Source organism: Planococcus citri, chromosome 2, assembly GCF_950023065.1.
Source record: "Planococcus citri chromosome 2, ihPlaCitr1.1, whole genome shotgun sequence".
Lineage (NCBI taxonomy): Eukaryota > Metazoa > Arthropoda > Insecta > Hemiptera > Pseudococcidae > Planococcus > Planococcus citri.
Genome location: NC_088678.1, coordinates 29,813,800 through 29,834,168, shown reverse-complemented (window position 1 = coordinate 29,834,168; position 20,369 = coordinate 29,813,800). Strand labels below are relative to the sequence as shown.

Genomic DNA, 20,369 nt, shown 5'->3' with positions numbered 1-20,369 from the left:
TTTCGTACGTATATCAAGATTCTAAATCACGACCATTACACGAAGCATTAGAGTGAAATTTTTCATCATTTCTTAAATGATTCTGTTCAGAGTCACCTTTGAAGTTCGTCCACTAAACTGCATCGAAAGGAAACTAAAATCAAGTTCTTCTACGAGGAAGGGGGGGGGGGGTTGAGAAATAATTTAATTACGATTTTACAAGAAACTGTACAAGAGGAGCAGAAGAAAATAATTTGATGAATTACCCTGAATTCATAAAAAAAAACCTGAGGGTGTAAGGGGGAGAAGAAAATTGATAAAAAGCCTACTAATATCAACAATGGATGCCCAAGAAAAATTTCATAAACGTTATTTTGAAAAAAATGTTCTCAAAAAAAAATGATTTTACAGAGGAACAATAAGAACCTGCCAAAATTCATCTTAAAAAAATAATCAAAACCAGCACATAAATTCTCAGGCAATTGGTCGCACTGATAACAAAATTTTGAGTGGTATTTCAGAATTTTTCCATTACATTATACCAAATTTCCAACAAAAAAAAACCATCAACTTCACAAAAATGATTCAGAATTTAGACCCCCCCCCTCCCTCTAAATAACTATTTTGGTTCCTATCAGAAAAAGAACAGCAAGTGAGAGGAATAACTACTTTACTTGAATCATTTCAAAAAAGTTTCAACTTCTCAAACAATTTGACATTTAAAATTTTTAAAAATAAAATTCAGATGACATTCGTTAATACTTTTTCGATATTTTTATGTACTATCCACCTGTAAGATACATTGTTTTGACGTTTCATGGAGCAGTTTGTAGAAACAACAAAAATTATTAATATTTCTTTATTATTTTTTTTTGCAGATGTGAAAATATCCAAGACTACAATCAACATTACCAAACTTTTAAATTTGTTTATGCTGTTCCGCTACAAAAGGTAAGCTTTTGTACATTTCATCTTTACAGTAAAATTTAACAAGATTTGAACTTCATGGAAACGACTAAGTTCAAAAAAAATTCTCAATTTTTACAAATCAGATTTTTTTTGCTTTTAAAAAATTGAGTTTTTTTAAAAATTTATTTTCAATCTCCTTAATTTTAAATATCATTTTAATTACCCCCCCCCCTCTTCAACCATCGTATAACAATTAATTTTAATATCAGGATGGTTGACTATCTTTCAAATGATGGAGGCGCTAAAAAAGTTTTGCATTTAGCAAAATTGATTGTACTGAAAATAAGAAAAGTCTTGCATTTAACATAAAAACTCAAAATTTTGCATTAAAATTTGTTTTTTTCGTATTAACTAGACAAGAAAGGTATCCCAACTTGTAGAATTATTTTTAAACCGAACGAAGCTAGACCTTGAGAGCATGCAAAAGTACCTCATCAACCAATATTTCAAACTCTGAAGTCAATTTATAGATTTTAGGGAAACTTTTGAAAATAAAATTTTTGCTCAATTCACGTAGAAAGCTGAAATTTGGTTTCAATTCATTTTTGGAATTCCGAATTGACCCATTTTGAGCATTTCTGACGCTTCCAGCAGATTTTCCAAACATTAAATTCTCACAAAATGTTACTCAATCAAGTTGGAAAGCTTAAATTAATTTTGAATCCGATTTTCGACATGCTGTGTGAATTATAGGAGGTTGTATGCCTTCTAGAGCCCTCAGCAACATTTTGACTAGTGGTTTTAGCGGGTTCAAAACCTTACACTTCTCTTCTTCAGCCATTTCAAAACTTTAATTTTAAAAAATTCATTCGATTGAGAAAAAAATTGGAATTTAGTTTTCAGATCGGCTTAAAACCACTTCCAATCGATTCGGCAGATCAATGACAAAAATTGGGTTTAAAATGAATTTCAGCTCAGCTCTCAATGTGATATGGTAGAGGTACATAGATTATCCAGAATCGCTCAAAAGGGCTTGAAACTACTTCAAATCGATTTGGGGTGTCGAAAGAACTTTCGGATTTTTACAACTCAATTTGGTAAAATAAGGATTTTTCACCTTTCCAGACCTAAATTTTATTTTCAGATAATGTTATCAAAAATCGAAAAATTAACTTTAGCACTTGAAATTTTGGTTTCAAGTTGTAATTCTAAAATCCGAATATTTCTGAACAAAACCCAAATTATTTTCACTTTTCGTGGATTGGGGAACTGACAGAAAATAAAAAATTTACCCATCAATATTAAAAAGATTTTGATCATAAAATTTTTGAAAAAATTACAAATTAAGTTAAGTGTAATTGATCTGAAAGAATCATAATAATTTTCAAAATATTCTTTTTTTCTAACGCTGTGCCAATATAAAAAGCCACACTTTGCATTGCTTCATAAGTCATAATGTACATACTTGATTGCGTCTGTTTCAATGACAAAATAACCAAATGAAATATTCTGACGAAGCATCGCACTGTTGTCTTCGAATTCTTCGATATAAATTTCATACATTTTCACCTTGTCCAGAACCAAATTTGGTATACACGTCGAAGCGGGGATGGTTATTAAATAGTACTTAACTCGTATAACAAAGTCGAATTATTGATGGTTAATTTTCCGCGTTATTTTGTAAATTAATTTCATACACTCTTTGTACGAAACGTGCAGCATTACCAGCTGATTAATGCTCGACCAAAAAAAAAAAAAAAAAAAAAATCAAGAAAAAAAGTACAGTACGATCCGACCGCAGGCTAAATTTAACCTTATTTAGAGTGTCAGGTGAAATTTGTACAACAACGTATGATTTATTCCGCACATAGGCGAGTACACTATGCTAGGAAACGAGTTACAAAGTAAAATGAAAATACTTCGCGGAGGAAGCCTAAGCTGATTAATTTTCACCAGAGCAAGGGTTAAGTAAGTCTCTTCTTTTGGCACGTATAACGTTTCCGAAAATTAAAAAGGAGAAAAAAAATCAACAATAATTATCTATCACGATACGCGTATTAAATACTCGAATGAATAATAAAAAAAAAAAACTAGATCACAGTTCACCCACTTGCAATGGCGAGAAGGTCGTTAACGAGTTTAAGCAGGTCATTAATAGGTGCGAAGCGATGGATACAGCGAGTCGAGCGGTGGACTTTAAGGTGGTGTATCTCGTATCGCGCGTATATTTTGTCCATAATGCAATGAGACTGATAATGTACCTTGATTAATAGTTGACGTATTGCGAGAGAATATATTTTATTATGCAGGTATTCGGTTTACTCGAAGAAGGTGCAAGGTACTAAGCTGTTAACTAATGTTCTGAGAATATTGTTTTAATTATACACGAGGCATTTTAGATCATGGACTCTTTTTTTTTTCAAATACAGTACAGCTAAACACGTTTCAGAAAATTTTTCACTGCGAGTATTTTTATTTTCATTTTAAATTTTGTAAAATCTCGTAAGTATAATATACGCAGCGAGATACTTAAAAAAAGTTTTGTTAAAGAGACTTTCTCGTACAATATGGAAAATAACTTTTCACGTGATGAGAAGCGACTCTCTCACTCTTTTTCTCTCGTGCACACACAGAGGAGACGAGAAAAATTCCCGAAGTAATTTTAGCTTTCACGTAAACTTTTAACTACAACCCCTTTTGTATTTGATTTTTTTTCCCACTTTGCAGCATACTTTTTGTAACGCTCGCGAGTATTTTTAATGCCGATGTTTTTGTTATATGTTTCTTATATGTATTATTTAACTAACGAACAAAACCAAAAAGGGGTTTTGTTTGTAGCACATCGTTTCTTTTTACATTTCATTGCGAACATGCCACCGACTGTAGCGAAAAATTTGACTACAACGAGGGTTGCTTTCCGATGCATTGCTATAAGATTTTCAATAACTGAATAACGAACGATTGTTTTTCTTAAATGTGATCCGAAATGCAAAAAAAAAAATGCTACAGAGAGTAAAAGTATAGTTTGAATAAAAATTGAGGGTTTCCCCCAAATTTTCTCAAATTAAAAAAAGAACAGGTACATTACAATTTAAATCAGGGTATAGAAATCAACTCGTATAATTTTCTAAAACAGGATTATTTCTTTCTGGTCACCTTATTGGTGCAGCAGTATGAATTGAGCATCACCTATCGCTCATCGACCCTTTACTCTTCTTCTGTGAAACACTGTAGCCTTTCTCTTTCTCTTTTTCTCTTTTTTTTTTTTTTTTTTTGTATATTCTCATTCTGAAAAGTTTCTCGTTAAAAAATATGCGAACTCACGAATACGGTTTATTGTACTGCAAGAAGCTTTTTACCGCACTAGGCTTTTTTATAATGCAGCCCACATTTTCTATTATCACTCCCCAACGTACTTTATTATTTATATTTTCCTTATCATTTTTCCATCCTTTTGTGTTCTTCGCTTTATCTCATTTTCTCCAAGCTTTTCAACAAATAACGCGCAACGCGCGCGGCCTCTTGTAGTTTTTACCTGTTATTTATTTCGTATATACGTAATATAGGTACAGAATACACTACAGCATGGCTTTGCAGTGTGTATAGTGTACTGTGTTCTATACCGTTAGCGTAAAAAAAAAAGAAAGGGAAAAAAGTTACAAAAAGCAGTAGATTCGTTTGGCGAATGAAACTCGTACGTGGATGTACGATTGTGAGAGATTTTAATCGCGTGAATTTGATTAATGGTAATATGAAAGGATTTTTTTCCGTTGTTGCCTCTCTTAACCGAAACATATGGAGAGGTTTTCTTGAACGATGAGCAGTAAAAAAGGTACCTTCATCGTTGTGATGGGTCCTACTTTGTACGTACTAACATAATTGAATGATGTCGAAATTGCGAGTGGATTCTGATCTGATACGTCAGGGGTCGAAATTGTCGTAACATCTTTAATTTCCTCAACAGAAATCACAAATCACAACTTTTTACCGACGCTCTGATTTCAATTCAATAACCAAGATAACAGTTTTGTAATGAATTGATTTTTTCTGGCACCCGAATTTTCTCAATTTCCCAAACCACCTCAAATTTCCAGATTTTTCAACAATTAAAACTAATAAACAAGAAGAAGCGAGGGAGAAGAGAAGTAATTTTTTTCGAACGTTCATTGATGGATTTTATGAATCAAGAGGAGAATTCAGGGGGGGGGGGTTCCATTCTGAAAGTTTAAATTTCATTGCCCCATCTCCTGCAGCTAAGACATTTCATTTCAAGAATTTTTGTTGACTGAAAAATTGAAATGACCAAAAAAAAATGTAAGAAAATCTTGATGAACAATTATTTCAATTTCAAGCCCATTCGAAGAGATCTTATCGTGCCAACATTTTTGAAAAGAACAAATTCCACCAATTTCAAAAATTTCACCAGTTGAAAAATTGTCATATAGATGATCCGGAGAAGAGAAGAAGGAGGTGGTTATGAATAATGCTTCAAAGAATTTTGTAGTGCCTTAAAAATTTTGAAAAAATTTGAGACCATTGGCATTTCGGCTTCTCTTTCTATTTCAATTCAAATCTCTCATGCCCCAAACTAGAGGGAATTTACTCATTTCAATTCATAATTCAAAGATTCAGAAATAGAGCGAAATTTGGTAGTTTTCAAAAATTTAAGGACACACAACTTCCTACAAAGTGACAGAAATGGAAAAAGTCCATGTGGTATCCAAATATTCAAAAAATGGAGAAAACAAAAAATTTTCAAAATTTTGCAGCATTCAACTTTTTTTTCCCGGCTCACCAAGGAATCTGCACCTAACTTACAATCTTCTCTCCCCTAAGTCTGCTTTGAAACCATCATACCTCAGACATGATTGTACTATTCTATTTTAATTTTCAGTCAGAAGATTCTTCAATCAGAGGCAACCTTCTCTACAAAATGGGTTTCTATGAGGGCAAAATCATTTTCTGAAGTTCACTGATACGAATTTTCAAGTTTCAGGATTTTAAAATGCCATTTTGTAGTCAAAATAAAGCAATTGAGCTATGTAGGTAAGTCTTAAAATTCTTCACGAAATTTAAAAACATAACACAAATAAAGAGTTCAAAATATTTGAATTTTTTTTCAAAATATGAAAAAATTGAAAATCGAACCTTCTCGACGGCTCTATACCAGTTGCGCTTTTCCCCCTATTTTTTCGATTTTTTTTTGGTCAGTTGCGCTTTTCAGTAGAAGCAATAATTTTTACCCACTTGCGCTTTTCGGTTGTTTAAAATTCCGAATGTGTTCCCAAAATTGAAAGAATTGAAAGATACAAACTGATGAACGAACGAACGAATTATTTTTATTACATACCTAAGATACCTAATCCGTCTGATCTCACCAAGGGGAGCATTTTTTATTATTATACTCTCGTAGGTACTGTCTACCTACATACACGGTAATGGGGTAATATAACAGAATCTAACTACCCGCAATTTTTGCAATTTTTTTTTGAAAATGTAAAATTGCCAGAAATGTGGTGAGGGAACAGAATTTTTGCGGTTCCCTCAATTTTGAGGAAAATATTCAGGTAGTTCGATACTGTGATGCTAACCATTGGTACGCGTCACAATATCTACCTACCTTACTTTTTTTGCTTTAAATCGCGGGAGGATGTGTACGGTGATTCTCCTTAATGACGAGGAACATTCTCGTGATGTTACGAATGCCAAAACAACGAGTCGAGGCTTTTTACATACCTATTATAATTTTGGGGAATATTCGAGCAGAGTGTGAACACTAGATTTGAAGCAATTTATTGCATTTCTTACGTGTTTTTTGATGTAAACTAGTAGAAAATGAGGAACAGAGACGAATATAATGTGAATAGCTGTTACCTGTGATCAATCAAAGAAAAAATTGAGGTAGTTACATACTGTTCTATGCACCATGGGTATCTATCATAATATCTAACTACCTTGATTCATACGTGAATATTCAATATATGTACTGGAAAAATGAATCTAATTACGCTGTATTTCAGCATTACGTGATTAATTATACTTTTATTCATTTTTTTTTTTGAAGAAATACTGAGTAAAACTATGAATTGATGTCAAGTTCACGTTTGCTCGTGAGAATTTCGAGGGGTATCGGTCACGGGGAGGCTGCGGAGGTGCTGAGACCATCTCCTTACATCCACACGGAGAGGACTGACACATATGAACTCTGTTCATAATCAAAAATATCAGAAATTTCGAATAATGAGGCTAAAATTTAAGAAAAGCGACCTTAAAGAGGTGCGCCCCCAGCCTTCCCGTGCCCGGCGCTATCTCCATACATCTAGACAGACCCATATGAACTCTGTTCAAGTATTCATGACCAAAAAAAATTCAGGAATTTGAGACAATGTGACTGAAGGGGTAGAAGAGATGCGCCGCGCTTCGCGGCGCGCGCCCGCAGCCCCCCCGCGACCGGCGCTCCACAAAATTCCCCCTCGCTTCGCTCGGGGGAATTTCGTGGGGCGCCGGTCGCGGGGGGGCTGCGGGCGCACCGGGACCATCGCCTTGCATCTGCACCATCCCTACACACACATATGTATTAAGCTTTGTTTATAGCAAAAAATGAGGTAGTTAGATTCTATGATGGTCACCCCATGGCATTTGGAACAGTATCTAACTACTTCAAGTTTGCTTTTAAAAAGCATTGGTAACTGCAGCTATAGAATGTTATACTTTGTATTTTATGGCATATTCTTGCTCCTTGCTCAAGAAAACAAAAAAAAAAGGAATAAAACATGAATTCATGCAACACGTTACCTACAGATTTTTTTCATTATTTTTCAAAAAAAAAGCCTCGATTCGTTGTTTTGGCATTCGTAACATCACGAGAATGTTCCTTTTCCGCACAGTAATCCAATATCAACGCCATAAAAGAACGACTTTGCACAAACATACTCGTACTATCAAAATTTCCAAACTTTGAGAACCCATGAAATTGGTTTTTAAGAAGCGCAAGTGGTATTTAAAGAAGCAGGCTTGGAAAAGCGCAACTGGTCAAAATAAATTGAAGGAAAAGCGCAAGTGGAAATCACCGTTCTCGACTGGGATGTGAGAAGGATCATATTTTTTTTTGCTGATGAGAAAAAATTATTTCACTGAAAAAAAAAGATCAACTGAATCTGTTGGAATCATATTGCAAAATCACCATCAATTTTGCTAACAAAATTCTATAATTTTAGAGAAAAAATCGCAAAAGTTTTCTCACTAATATTTCCCTTATTTTTCAGAAGGGATATTAAATTCTCGAGCCCTTCTCAAGTCTTCAGCGAGATTTTCCAGAAGATTAAACTACATTGCTAACTTGTTCCAAAATTTGTTACATCTGACGCTCCTTCAAAACTTATGATTAGGCATTATTTCTTACGTTTGATACCGAAGAATTCTTCACATTCTCGGTAGTTCTATCGAACTTCCCTCCGCCTCCTCTTCCGCAACTGTAATTTTTCGAACAATTTCTGCTTCTCGCGATATCTCACAATTGCAACACCCTCTCCTACTGCAGTAAAATTGTACTCGTGATCGAAACATCATCTTCGAAACGTCAACGTCGTCGTTCTCGTCGCTCCAAACATCATCACGTTAATCAAAATTTTAGTTTAGAAAACAGATAAATCGTGTTCGAACGATTTTCAAGTAGGTCCTTACAGCAACTTATTCGTACGTCGAGTTTGTTCTTCTCATATACGAGTACTCGACCATAGTACATACAACTCTCGTCTACATGGCAAATAACGATCATTTGGTTTGTTAAACGATTGTGAAAATATACCACGGTTATTGACTACAATGTGTACGTTAAGTTAGGTTTCCAGCGTTAAAATATGATTATTAATTTATCACTGGTTAAACGTACCTATAGGTATATCAGATACATGTATTTTGTGATGCCCAAGTACGAGCACGCGGTTTCTTTAACAGAGACAGCAGGGCAGATACGAGCACAGGATAGTTTGGCGCCGCCAAAGTATCTCGTATACTCGTACTTGTACACGCTTTTCGGCCAAACCAAACGCGGATATACTCGCGAGAAAGCGATAATGAAATATTGGTATTTTTCTGCCCGAGTATAAGCATATATATCTATCGTGTAAGGAGAAAAATTAGAGAGAACAAAAATCTACTATATACCGATGCAATAACGAGCATACAATATTGGAGTATGAACGTCTATAGTGGTATGGTACCTACATACGTATATTCGGTGTTAATGAATTTTCCCACAAACGCTCATTCAACTGACACGGTGGTCGAATGCAAATTTTTCTTCTCACCAAACGGTGCCATTGCCACAGAGTTCTACATGCTCCTCGTACAGGTACTGGGTACTTTCGTGATAATCAAAATGGAAAAAGAAACATCGAAGACAAACAACTTAACGCCTAAGGGTACTACACAAGTACACAGTATACGTAGGTACACATATTGTTAACAATTCAACACCTCTCAGTTGCAATTACAGCGTACACGCCTCGGTATAGGGAGTGAAAGAGGTGTACAGTTGACGTAATGATAAAATTTATTGGCCCAGCGACATCTCTATTTTATGGCTTTCGCGTACAATGACGCACCTATTTCCGACCATATTACAACAATGTAATTATACCGATATGCATATCAATTATTGGTTTATCTTCGAGCGCGAACAAAACAGAGCTGCCAATTTTTATTGTTTTATTTACTTCTTTTTTACCAGTTTACAGAATATTTTCGATCGTTATGAATCGATCAATTGATGATCTATTTGATAACTTGAGCACCTATTTGGTAGATCTATCGATACATATTATTCGTTTCAACGATTATCTATCAGCATGACATTGGCATTCATAACCAGGTGTCTCGAGATCTCGAACAACTTTGATGAAATTATGCAAATATTGGAGAAAAAAAGCAAGGTAACAATTCAAATACATAGCTTGAAATCATTATAACCTGACATGAAACTCTCAAGAAAATACATTTCAGCATTTCAACGCAAGGAAAAACTACTTCGATGATTTTTCAATGGCTGAAAATTTCATTTTTTCATCAATTCATTCAAAAAATTTGTTCAACTCTCACAAGTGGCAAAAAAATTTATAAGAATTCTGAAGAAATCATCAAAAACAAATCTGATCTATCTGGGATGATTGATAAAAAAAAAAAAAAAAAGGTAAAGTGCGATTTATCACTCCCACTCCAATTTTGGTTTCTGCCAAGGTGTCAAGAAAAAAAAATAAAAACAAACAAAAACCAAAATAATATGCACTTTCAGGGCTCGTACTCAATTTTATCCAAAAAAAAGTAATATTTTAATAACCAGAAAATTTCAAAAAAAAGAGTGCGTCCAAAACATTTTTTGATGTAGGAAAAAAATCGCAAAGAGCCAGAACACTTTAATCTAATGATGAAACTTGATTGAGACTTACAACATTGCACAATTTTAGCAGAAAGCAAGACTTTTTGGAAATTACTGGCCAAAAAAAAATACCTTGACCAAATTTTTATCAGAAAAGTGAGACTATTTCGTCAGTTTTTGGCAATTTCTGATTCTAAAAAACAAGATTTTAACAATTTTAGTAAAAGGAAAAGGTTTTTTTGTTAATTTTTAGTACTTATTCAAACTTCAAAGGGGAAGTGTTTTGAACAATTTTTGGACTTTTTTGGAATTTTTTTTGCAAAAAAACGATAATTTTTAGTACTACTTTTTAAAGCAATTTTCAGGGTAAAAAAGCAAAATTTCCTAGAAATTTGGAAAAATGCAAGAATATTGGGAAATTTTTGACAAAATGTAAGTTTGCAATTTTTACCAAGAAAGTGAAACTTTTTCGTAAAAAAACGATTTTTTTGGGGAAAATGTTGGCAACAAAAAAATACTTTGACAATTTTAGAACAAAAAAACAACATTTTAGCAATCTTTAAAAAAAGTAGGATACTTGGAATTTTTTGCAAATAAGCGACGATTTTTAGCTTTTTATGGTAAGAAACAACACTTTTCGGCAATTCTGACAAAAGGTGAGATTTTTTCCATTTTTTTGCAGAAAACGGGACTTTGAAAATTTCTGAACAATTGACTGTTTTTGAGTCTTTTGCATGTTGAATGAAATTTTTTTCAAATCATGAAAACTCTTCAACAAGCAACATGAGCAAAGTAACGAAAATTTCATCATCAAAATAGTAAGACATTGAAAAAGAGCGGAAAAACTCGACAATATGATCAAGGTTCAAAGGGAGAGAAGGGAAACTATTTCTAATTTTGTGATTTTCAATTGGGTAGGTATGGTTTTCGAAAAAAAATCCGAGAGAATTTTTTTTCGTTCGATGCAAATTTTCATTTTCTCAAAATTTGATTTCTTCCTTCCTATTCTTTCTCTCAATAACTCAAACATCCATTCTCTTAAATTTTCAAATTAGTAAAAAAAAACTATTGAAATTCGAAAATTAATTGAGCATCAATCATTTCGACCAACGTATCAGTGATTTTTTCACTAAAAAACTTGCTAAATTCGGCTAGCGAGATTTCAACACTAATTTCTCATTCAGCTGCCATATTTTGAAGACTTCAGGGGATTTCTGCTTATTAGGAATAATAAATAATCGAAAATTCGTCTCATTGAAACTCGAATAACGGTTCTCCATAATCATCCTCTCCCTCTCTTCACCACCAATCGTGATCAAATCCGCAAGATCAATTTCAAATGACTTCCTTCATTAGAAGCAAAGTCACTTGCCAAGTTTCAAGATTACGTGTGTATCGAATTCCTGAAATACTTGCAGCGTCGTCGTCAGCGCCAAGTAATTACTCTTTTTAACGTGCAATTCGATTAATATCAATTTAGTCGCTATATTCTATCGTTATAATATTGAAGAATCGAAACAAAATACATGATTATTATCGCCAAACATCGCCATTCGCTAAGCAATGGCATATCTTCTCATACCTGTACCTATATAAAAGAGGTACATTCCTGTTGTTCAAACTTCGTTTTTAATAAGCTCGTTTTACGAAAAAGAAAAAAAAAGAAAGATAGAAAAAAGTTTATAATTACATTCATCAAAACTTAGCCTCGAGTAATACGAATCTGATATCTGTGATGTTGATTTCTTCTATTGTTGAAAAGGAGAGAAAAAAATGACGCAATTCGTCGTCGTTTCAGAATGCAGGCCAAAGCAGAGGGGAGGGGGGAGGTGTAGCGATGTTTGGACTTTGCATTCGTACTTCCAAGCTGACCGCACAGTTCAATTTAAAACTAGAATTCAGCAGAGGGGAAAAAACTCATCGTGAATGTATCTTCGATCTTCGCGATACATCTATTAACCTAACCTCTTAGCATGGTAGAAATATAGGAATACAACTCGCGAGATGCGAATTGAAGAAAGATCGAAAGAAAAAAAAAGTGAAAACTGCATCACCTCGAGACCAATAATATACAGAGTCGATATAATAATAGGCTTTATCATTGTTTTTTATATTCTTTTTCGGATCGATATATGCGAGTTACATGTATACAACACATACACGCACGAAACCAATAAAACAACATTAAACAATACGTAATAATTAAAAAACAAACAAACGAGCCAATGGTTCTTGTATTTTAAGGTATTATAGCTCCACTTTCTACACACGATACTTACTAAGTACACAGATATAAGATTCCTGAAAATAAAAGAAAAAAATTCTACATCTACGACGGTAAGTTTTGAAATCGCGCCTGCAGATATTCGCAGTACCTACGATCACTTTTACCCAATTCGGGCCATTGTGTGTATGAAGGTACCTAAGACAGATAGCGAGTAGAGTGTATCTGTGTACGAAATCGTACGTATGTACAATACGCGGACGCGATCTTTAACCCCGAAAGAATATAACAATTACGTGTATAGATTTTTATACCAGCTCATATAGATATTGGTGTTGAGGTTTGAGGTACATATTATATGTATACGTAGACAAAAATCGTGAACCGAATTCCACGCTCTTTAATTTACCCAAGCAAGCGTCTTACAATACACAGCAGAGATATATTGTTTACACGCGAGGCCAGGGCTGCAGAATGAGCCAAGCAGCGCAGTCGTCAGAAACAGAGACCCTGCCTACCCCGTCCCGTCTTCGGTTCCTTATAAGAAGACTTTCTTTCGTGTGTGGAGTGGACGTATACTACATAGACCAACTGAACGGACATCGACAGGGCTGTGGAATAAGAAAATGAAGTATGGATTTTTATTATCATTACAACTGTTTAATACGAGTACCAACAATTCACCTCATCGGCGCAAAGGCGGCGGTATGTTTACAATTTATCATCTCGCAGCAGCGCCAGCAATCGCCAGCGTTAAAAAAATTATTACCCCCGCACGATACACGCGGCGATCGATTCTTTGGTAATGGGGCCATTAATTCGAGATTAACGCGAAATTAATCACGTACCTAGCTAACTGTACAACACACACGCTACAAGATGTGTGTAGCTGTGGCTCTTCTACTCGTAGCATCCGTAGATATCTCTACAGCCGAGCAGTTCTCGGTTGCAGAGAAGCTATACTATGGCCAGAGCTCATAACACAGAAGTGACGGAAGTATTATTTTGATTAAAGGTTTTTTTACCACAACGTGAACGTTTATACCTAAGAATGAAGTATATAGCCGCAAATTATAGAGAAGACGTTCTCTTATGCATATTCTCTTCTATATATATGAACCGATAGCACGCTGTACGTGTGCATACAACATATACCCAGATATACAGGTAGAAAGACGAAGAGGGAGACAGAGAAGTACTACATCGTCGTCGTATATTGTACGCGTTATTTTAATCGTATGAGGTATTTATGTTTTATATCATCTGTGATTATGGACGCATTGTATATGGAAACTGCGAAGGCATTAATCAAGCCATTTTATTACACAAGAATCGTAGTACACACCATCACCATCACCACCACCACCGTCGCGTCGTCGTGGTAGTCGTTCTTGCTGTACACCGTGTATACGATACCACCATACACATGTACCTAAAGGAGCGAGATATTGTGAGAAAGATGGACGAAGGGTCTATACAGGGGTATACTTATATACTACGTGCACTAAACGCGGTGTACATGCTGCAACCTAGCACACTAGATAGGATAATTTATCGTAATAGTCGAATTAGATCGCATCAGTTTAAGAATATATCGGTCACCAGCGTTCAGATACAACGACTGGCTTTTCGCGAAGCCTCCGTGTATAATCTACAGGGTGTCTCATCTATAATGCGCGATTGTTGGAAAATCGTGGTATTCTGGTCGCCCATGCATGAGCAGTATGCGACTGCGCATGGTGGTTTCCCCTCCCGTCACCCAATTTGAAAAAAATTGAGCGAGTAGAAAACACCAGAGTCGAATCCAAAAAAAAATCAACGACCTCGTATTCTCAGGAATCGACATTTGTCACACAATGTTATCATAATTTTTCAAAAGAAAAAAAAATTGAGAACTATTCGAACCCAACAGCAGACTACTTCGTAGCGTATTGAAATTAGTTTGCAGAATGAATTTTGACTTTCCATCTCCGTTTGATGAAATTTTTAGGAAATTTAAAGTTTCAAAAATCTACTGGAGGCTCCAGTAATTTTCAAAAAATCGCTGGATGCTCCAAAACGACTTGAAATCCCCCTGCAGTTGACTTCGTAGCGTATTTAAATTAGTTTGCAGAGTAAATTTCGGCTATCCAACTCCATTTGATGAAATTTTGTGGGAACTTCGAGTTTCAAAAATCTGCTGGAAGCTTCAGAACTGCTCAAAACAGTTTTAAACAGTTACCAATCGATCGGGCATGTCAAAAATAGGGTGTATCCCAAATTTCGGCTTCCTTGGTCAATTTGGTAAAATTTTGATTTTTTCCCTCACTTTTGGCCTAAATTTGATTTTCAAAAATTCACCAAAAATCGAAAAACGCACTTTAGCACTTGAAATGTTGACAGGTGATAAATTTTTGCTTGATCTTTCGATCTACGTTTGTACAGTTTGAAAAATTTTGTGCAAGTCTTATGTTGGAACGCAAAATCTGCGATTTCGGCAGACTTGCCAATCAAAATGGTCGCCATTAAGTAGGGTTACGTTTTTTTTTTTTTTGAGTACAAGGGCTAGAAATGTTCCTTACGACTTCCCCTTTAAGTAAAAAGTTGTCCCGGAGGATCGACCGGGGGTGGGGGGGGGGGTACAATAGATCCTTAAGCGGACTCCCAGACTAAGAGTTGGCAATGAGAATATTCTCACAAGATTGTTTTGAAAATTCTCAAATCTTCGCGTTGGGAGAAAAAAATTGACCCAATTTTGACAAAATTTTGATTTTTGTCTGCGAATGTTCGCGAACACTCCCGAACTTATGGCAAAAATATGTAAATTCAGACTTTAAAATGGCGCAGGAAAAATCAAAATTCGAATATTGCCAACACTAGGTAACTGAGGGGTCCTGTCCACAAAATGAGTAAATATTTAAACTCAGCATCGAAAACTCAACAAACAACACGTCACGCTTCATTTCAATTTTTTTTTTGGAATTTCATCCAAGTTCAACAGCACTGGCGATGTGCGGGTTCATAGGGTGGATCCAAAACATAACACTATTCAAACTTGATGGCTCGATCAAAATAGAGGATTTGAGAACCAATTTTAAGATTAGTTTGTAGCAAAGAAACTGAAAAATTTTGGGTTTAATCACCAATTTTAAAATTTATATTCCCTTTGAGCTCTCGCAAACAGATTCATGCTTGCGGTCCCTTACAACAATAAATTATCTATTTGATTTGATTTGATGTCTAACAAAAAAGAAAACATGCAAAAGTAGCACCACAAACAAGCATTTTTTTCAACGTTTCAATCTGCGAGAGCCGATGAGACGAGGTATCAGGTAAAACTCAGAATGTTCCCACGAGAACAGAACAAACGTGGAAGGTGGGGTGAGGGATGAAAATTTGTACAAGTCAAAATTTCTCTCCAATTGCTTATAATCTGTCTGTCGTAACGTCAACATCTTCCAATACTTGGCACACAACGTCATATTATGAAATTTGAAATTTAAACTAATGCACACGAAACAAACTTATCAAATTTTCTATCAAGTCGTCGAGGGACGACGCGACGCACAGAAAAAAATCCATCATGGCTTTAGCTCCGCAATTCAAATACGAGCCAATTGAAAATTCGATTGTCATGCGAAGTAAAATGAAAAACAATCATTCTCAAAAAAGAACAGAGAAAAATGGAAAACTCCACAGATGTGATTTTTGAACAACAAAAAGTACTTAAAGTACTTGGGTAAATGATCAGTTTTTGGATCGATCCTCCCCTCCCCTTCAATCTCATCTCATCTCATCCTATTCTATCCCAAAAAATCGATGCGACAGACAGAAGAAGGTACTTACAAAAATGAATAGAAATTCTGCAGCAACAATTTCAATTATGCCAAGTGATAAGCTTTTAAAAAACCGAAGTCGTTTTTCATGATTTCTGCCTTAAAATTCCAGCTGCAAAAATCACCTAAATTCAACCTTCGGTACAATTTCATTCATCACATTAGTAAAATTTAGCACTTTTAAGCATTACAATTATTGCTAATTTCAACATGCCTCAAAAAAGCTCGAAAAAGTAACCAAACGCGAGCAGAACATTTTAGTGGAGAAAACAAATGTTGATGAAAAATCTAGACTTTCGGGCAATTAATTTTTAAAAATTCATTTTTTGGAAAAATAAAATGAGACATTTGGACAATTTTTAAAAAAGTAAGCCCTCAGAATTTTTTGCAAAAAAACAACAGTTTTGAACAATTTTGTTTGAAAGACGAGAATTTTTTACCATTTTTGGCAATAAGCAAGATTTTTGGACAATTTTTGGAAAAAAGTAAACTTTTTGAAATTTTTTGCAAAAAAAAAACGAGAGTATTTGACAATTTTAAGCAAAAAGCAAGAGAGGAAATTTTAGCAAAAAGCACGAATTTTTGGAAATTATGGGCGAAAAAAATAGCAATTTTTTTGCAATCTTTGATAAAAATGGGAGACTTGTTTTGGTCGACAGTTCTGTCAAAAAGCAAGACTTTTTGGTATTTTTTTAGGCAAAAATACGGGACTTCGGTATATCTAGTTTTTAAAAGATGAATAGGTACTTTTTAGAATTTTTTTGCGAAAAAGTGACAATTTTTAGCAAGGAACGGGACTATTCAGAAATTTTGACAAAAAGTGAGATTTTTTGTTTTTTTTTGGCGAAATGGCACCTAGACTTTAACAATTTCAGCAAAAGACAGGGTTTTGTAAGGGAAATCGTAACGCTGAAAATGCACTATAGCTAGTTGGAAAAAATATAAGAAGTGTATGTTTCGCAAATTATTCACTTATCGATATTATTAGCATTTGCCCACCCCCTTCTTTAATATGTATGAAAAGTAACCAAAAACTACTTCTAGTGCCTTCAATTCATCAACTTACGAGCCCTGAATGACCAAAATCGGGCAAACAGCGCCTTTCCCCTCATTCTTTTTTTCAACTTCCATACGAGTCGCGAATCACACGAGACAACCTGTACTATCGCGAACGTCTCATCGCACTTATGTGTAAGCATACAACTGACTTCTTGACCGCGTGCTGCTGCGAAGATTTACCTACCTGTTGTATAATAATTGCTGGCTCAGGCCCTTATTCATACCATTTCATATCGTTTCATATAAGTACCCTGCGAATAAGATGCTGCTGGACCGTTACGAACGATCGATGTACGCGTTTATTCAAACACAACAACTGGTACCTAGACGAGATAGATAGGCAACGCGGGCATCTCGAATGAAGAAAAAAAATCATTTTATAGTTGTTTTCATTGTACGGGTACTAAGTATTTGTGTACACAGCAGATAGCCAAGTCGACCACCTCGACGAATCGTACCGCTAACTAGATTAATTACGCGGTAATTTATACTCCGCGCTGATGAAGTTTCGACCGAAAAAAGAAAAATGATCGGAGGTTTTGAATGAACCGCAGCTCGATCGCGATGTGAATGATAGTGAAAGATGCGTGAGAACTGTAGGAAGTAAAATATTGAACGCGCACGTAAGTCGTTAGTGGGTTTTGGAAAAATAATTTCGACGTTTAAGGCATGCTCGAGGTGTTTTTTCGAGCTTTGACTTCGTTGTATTTGAATTCAAATTCAAACCTAAATGTAATATGTACTTGAACTCAATTACTTTCTTGGAAGAGGAGGGGGAGGGCGGGAGGAATCATGCTCATTTTTCCAAAAATCACAGATCGCGATTTCTTGGAAAATCACCCGATTAGATATTTTTGTTTGAAAAATTCACTTTCAAATTTACGAATTTTTCAAAGAAACTGAAAAGTACGTGATTCCAAAGTGAGATATCGATTTTTGGAAAAATTGTCTCATAAAATTTTCAGAGAACAAATTTCGCTGCATTTCCACAGAAAAATAATTTTTCAGCAGTTTTTTTCAATGCCAGAAATTTCTATTTTTTTCAAATTTAGAAATTTTATCGCTATTGTAATGTACATAATAATGCGTCAATTTCAAATTTTTCTTCAGTAAAAACTTCATTTTTACTTTTTTTCGACAAAAAAACTTCGCAGTATGAATTTAGCGAGTGAAAATTGCACTTCTTTAGAAGCGGTCTGCAACTTGATCGAATACAACAATGAACAAGGATATTCACAAACGCAGGTGCTTGAACTTGAAACAACCCATCGCCGAATTATTATACTGTATCCTTTCATTTGATATGATACTATTCTGTAGGGGTTCCACCATGTAAGTAATAGAAATCTCCACCGAAATAATTACCTAAATAAGTCGGCAAAGCCAACAGAGGGGTAAGAAGATACACACATCCTACAAATAAGAGCACCATTTCACGATTTCATTTTCAAAAAAAAAAAAAAAAAAACTTTCAACAATTTCTAAAACGCATAAAATTTTACACTTTTCATGCTGTTTAGAAGATGGAAAGGGAGGGGAGAGGAGACATTATACGAAGTGTACAAGGGTACGTTGCACGTACTCATTTCAATTCTCCACCATATTACGTAGGTACGAGACGCAAATAAAGAGCAAAGCGCAATCCACGTTGGGGTATGTCTGGAAGAAATGAATAAAAGGAGGAGATTCAGACGAGAGATTGTACTGGAAATTCTGAAGTGTTTACAATAATGATACTTGAATGAACAGTCGAACACGTCTGTGGGTAACTTTCAGCGTCTGCTGGTGCCTTCGTATACTCGTATATGCGAAATATTTCCAAAAGCGAACCACAGGTCTACTCTTTGACTTTGCCTTCATCTGAGTCTGAGAATGGAAAAAAATGAATGAAAATCAGGGCTACGTAATAATAACGCCCTTCATCGTAACTTCGCGACCTTATGGAAGCATATTATACGCTTATTTTAGTACGTATTTCGTGCACGGGTCGCGTGATCTTTGGCGGGATAATCGGTACTATACACCGTACCACGATTCGAGAAAGGTGATGAGAAGCGAAAGTTGTCTACGAATACGTAAGATTTGTACGATAGAGAGCAGGGCGTTAGAAAACCCCCGGCCAGATGTTGGTAATCACTGGAATTATTTAGAAAAGAATAATTTTCAGTTGGGATATTTTCATGTAGCGATAAATAGGTATACGTCTTACTACTCTTAGGTGATTTTATTAACGTTAAATTTACCATATTTTTACAATAAAATTCACGACGACGACGTATACGTCATAAATGATGAAAAATACATAAAGGTCATTTTTTTCCATCGTTTCGCTCGTCGTCGCATTTTTCTATCCTTTCTTTAAATTTTTAAACCATTCTCAATGATGCGGTTTCGCGTGAATAATTAAACATTAATCTATGGCTGCCGTTACTTATACTTATTCACACGTGGATATAAATTATGGAAATGGCAATACGTAACAAAAGTATTATAATTATCCTCGTATACGTATTAGTAAACATATCGCTATGTAGTATGACACAATACGCTACAAATCGATATAAAAAAATCCCAGTCACTTTGCCAAATTCTCCAAGCTAATTGCAAAAAAATCCATTAATTCGGCGTCGATTGGCGCGCGTTTGTTGGCGATAATTTCGCGCAAATTATCGAGCAAGGGGAATGGCGGCGAGAAAAATGGGAATAATGAAATTACACGTACCAAAAAAAAAAAAAAAAAAATACGAGAATAAAAAAACAGATTGAAAACGAGCGAATGAATTAGCACGCGAACGTATGTAATTTCCAACGAGGGTGACTTATTCATCCGCACTTGTAATGCACTTTTCAGTACGAGATTTTGGTGTGGAGGAGATCCGGCTCTAGCAGAGCAACACAGGGTAGGAGTCGGGGTAACAACTCGATATTCTAAAGTTGAAACGATGATGAGAGTGGTAAAAAAAGAGAAAAGAAAAACCTCCGCAGACGCGGAAGAAGGGTAAGTGAT

The 20,369-nt window shown here is 35.1% G+C and overlaps 1 protein-coding gene across 2 annotated transcripts in view; it reads left to right on the top strand.

The window, feature by feature from the left end:
- The window catches only part of Sox102F (transcription factor Sox102F), a 190,584-nt gene that overhangs the window by 34,675 nt on the left and 135,540 nt on the right, over positions 1–20,369 (top strand). For both annotated transcript variants that reach the window (XM_065349588.1, XM_065349589.1), the window contains exon 2: positions 858–930. The gene's annotated coding sequence lies outside the window, so the exon portion shown is untranslated. The remainder of the gene's footprint in view (positions 1–857; positions 931–20,369) is intronic.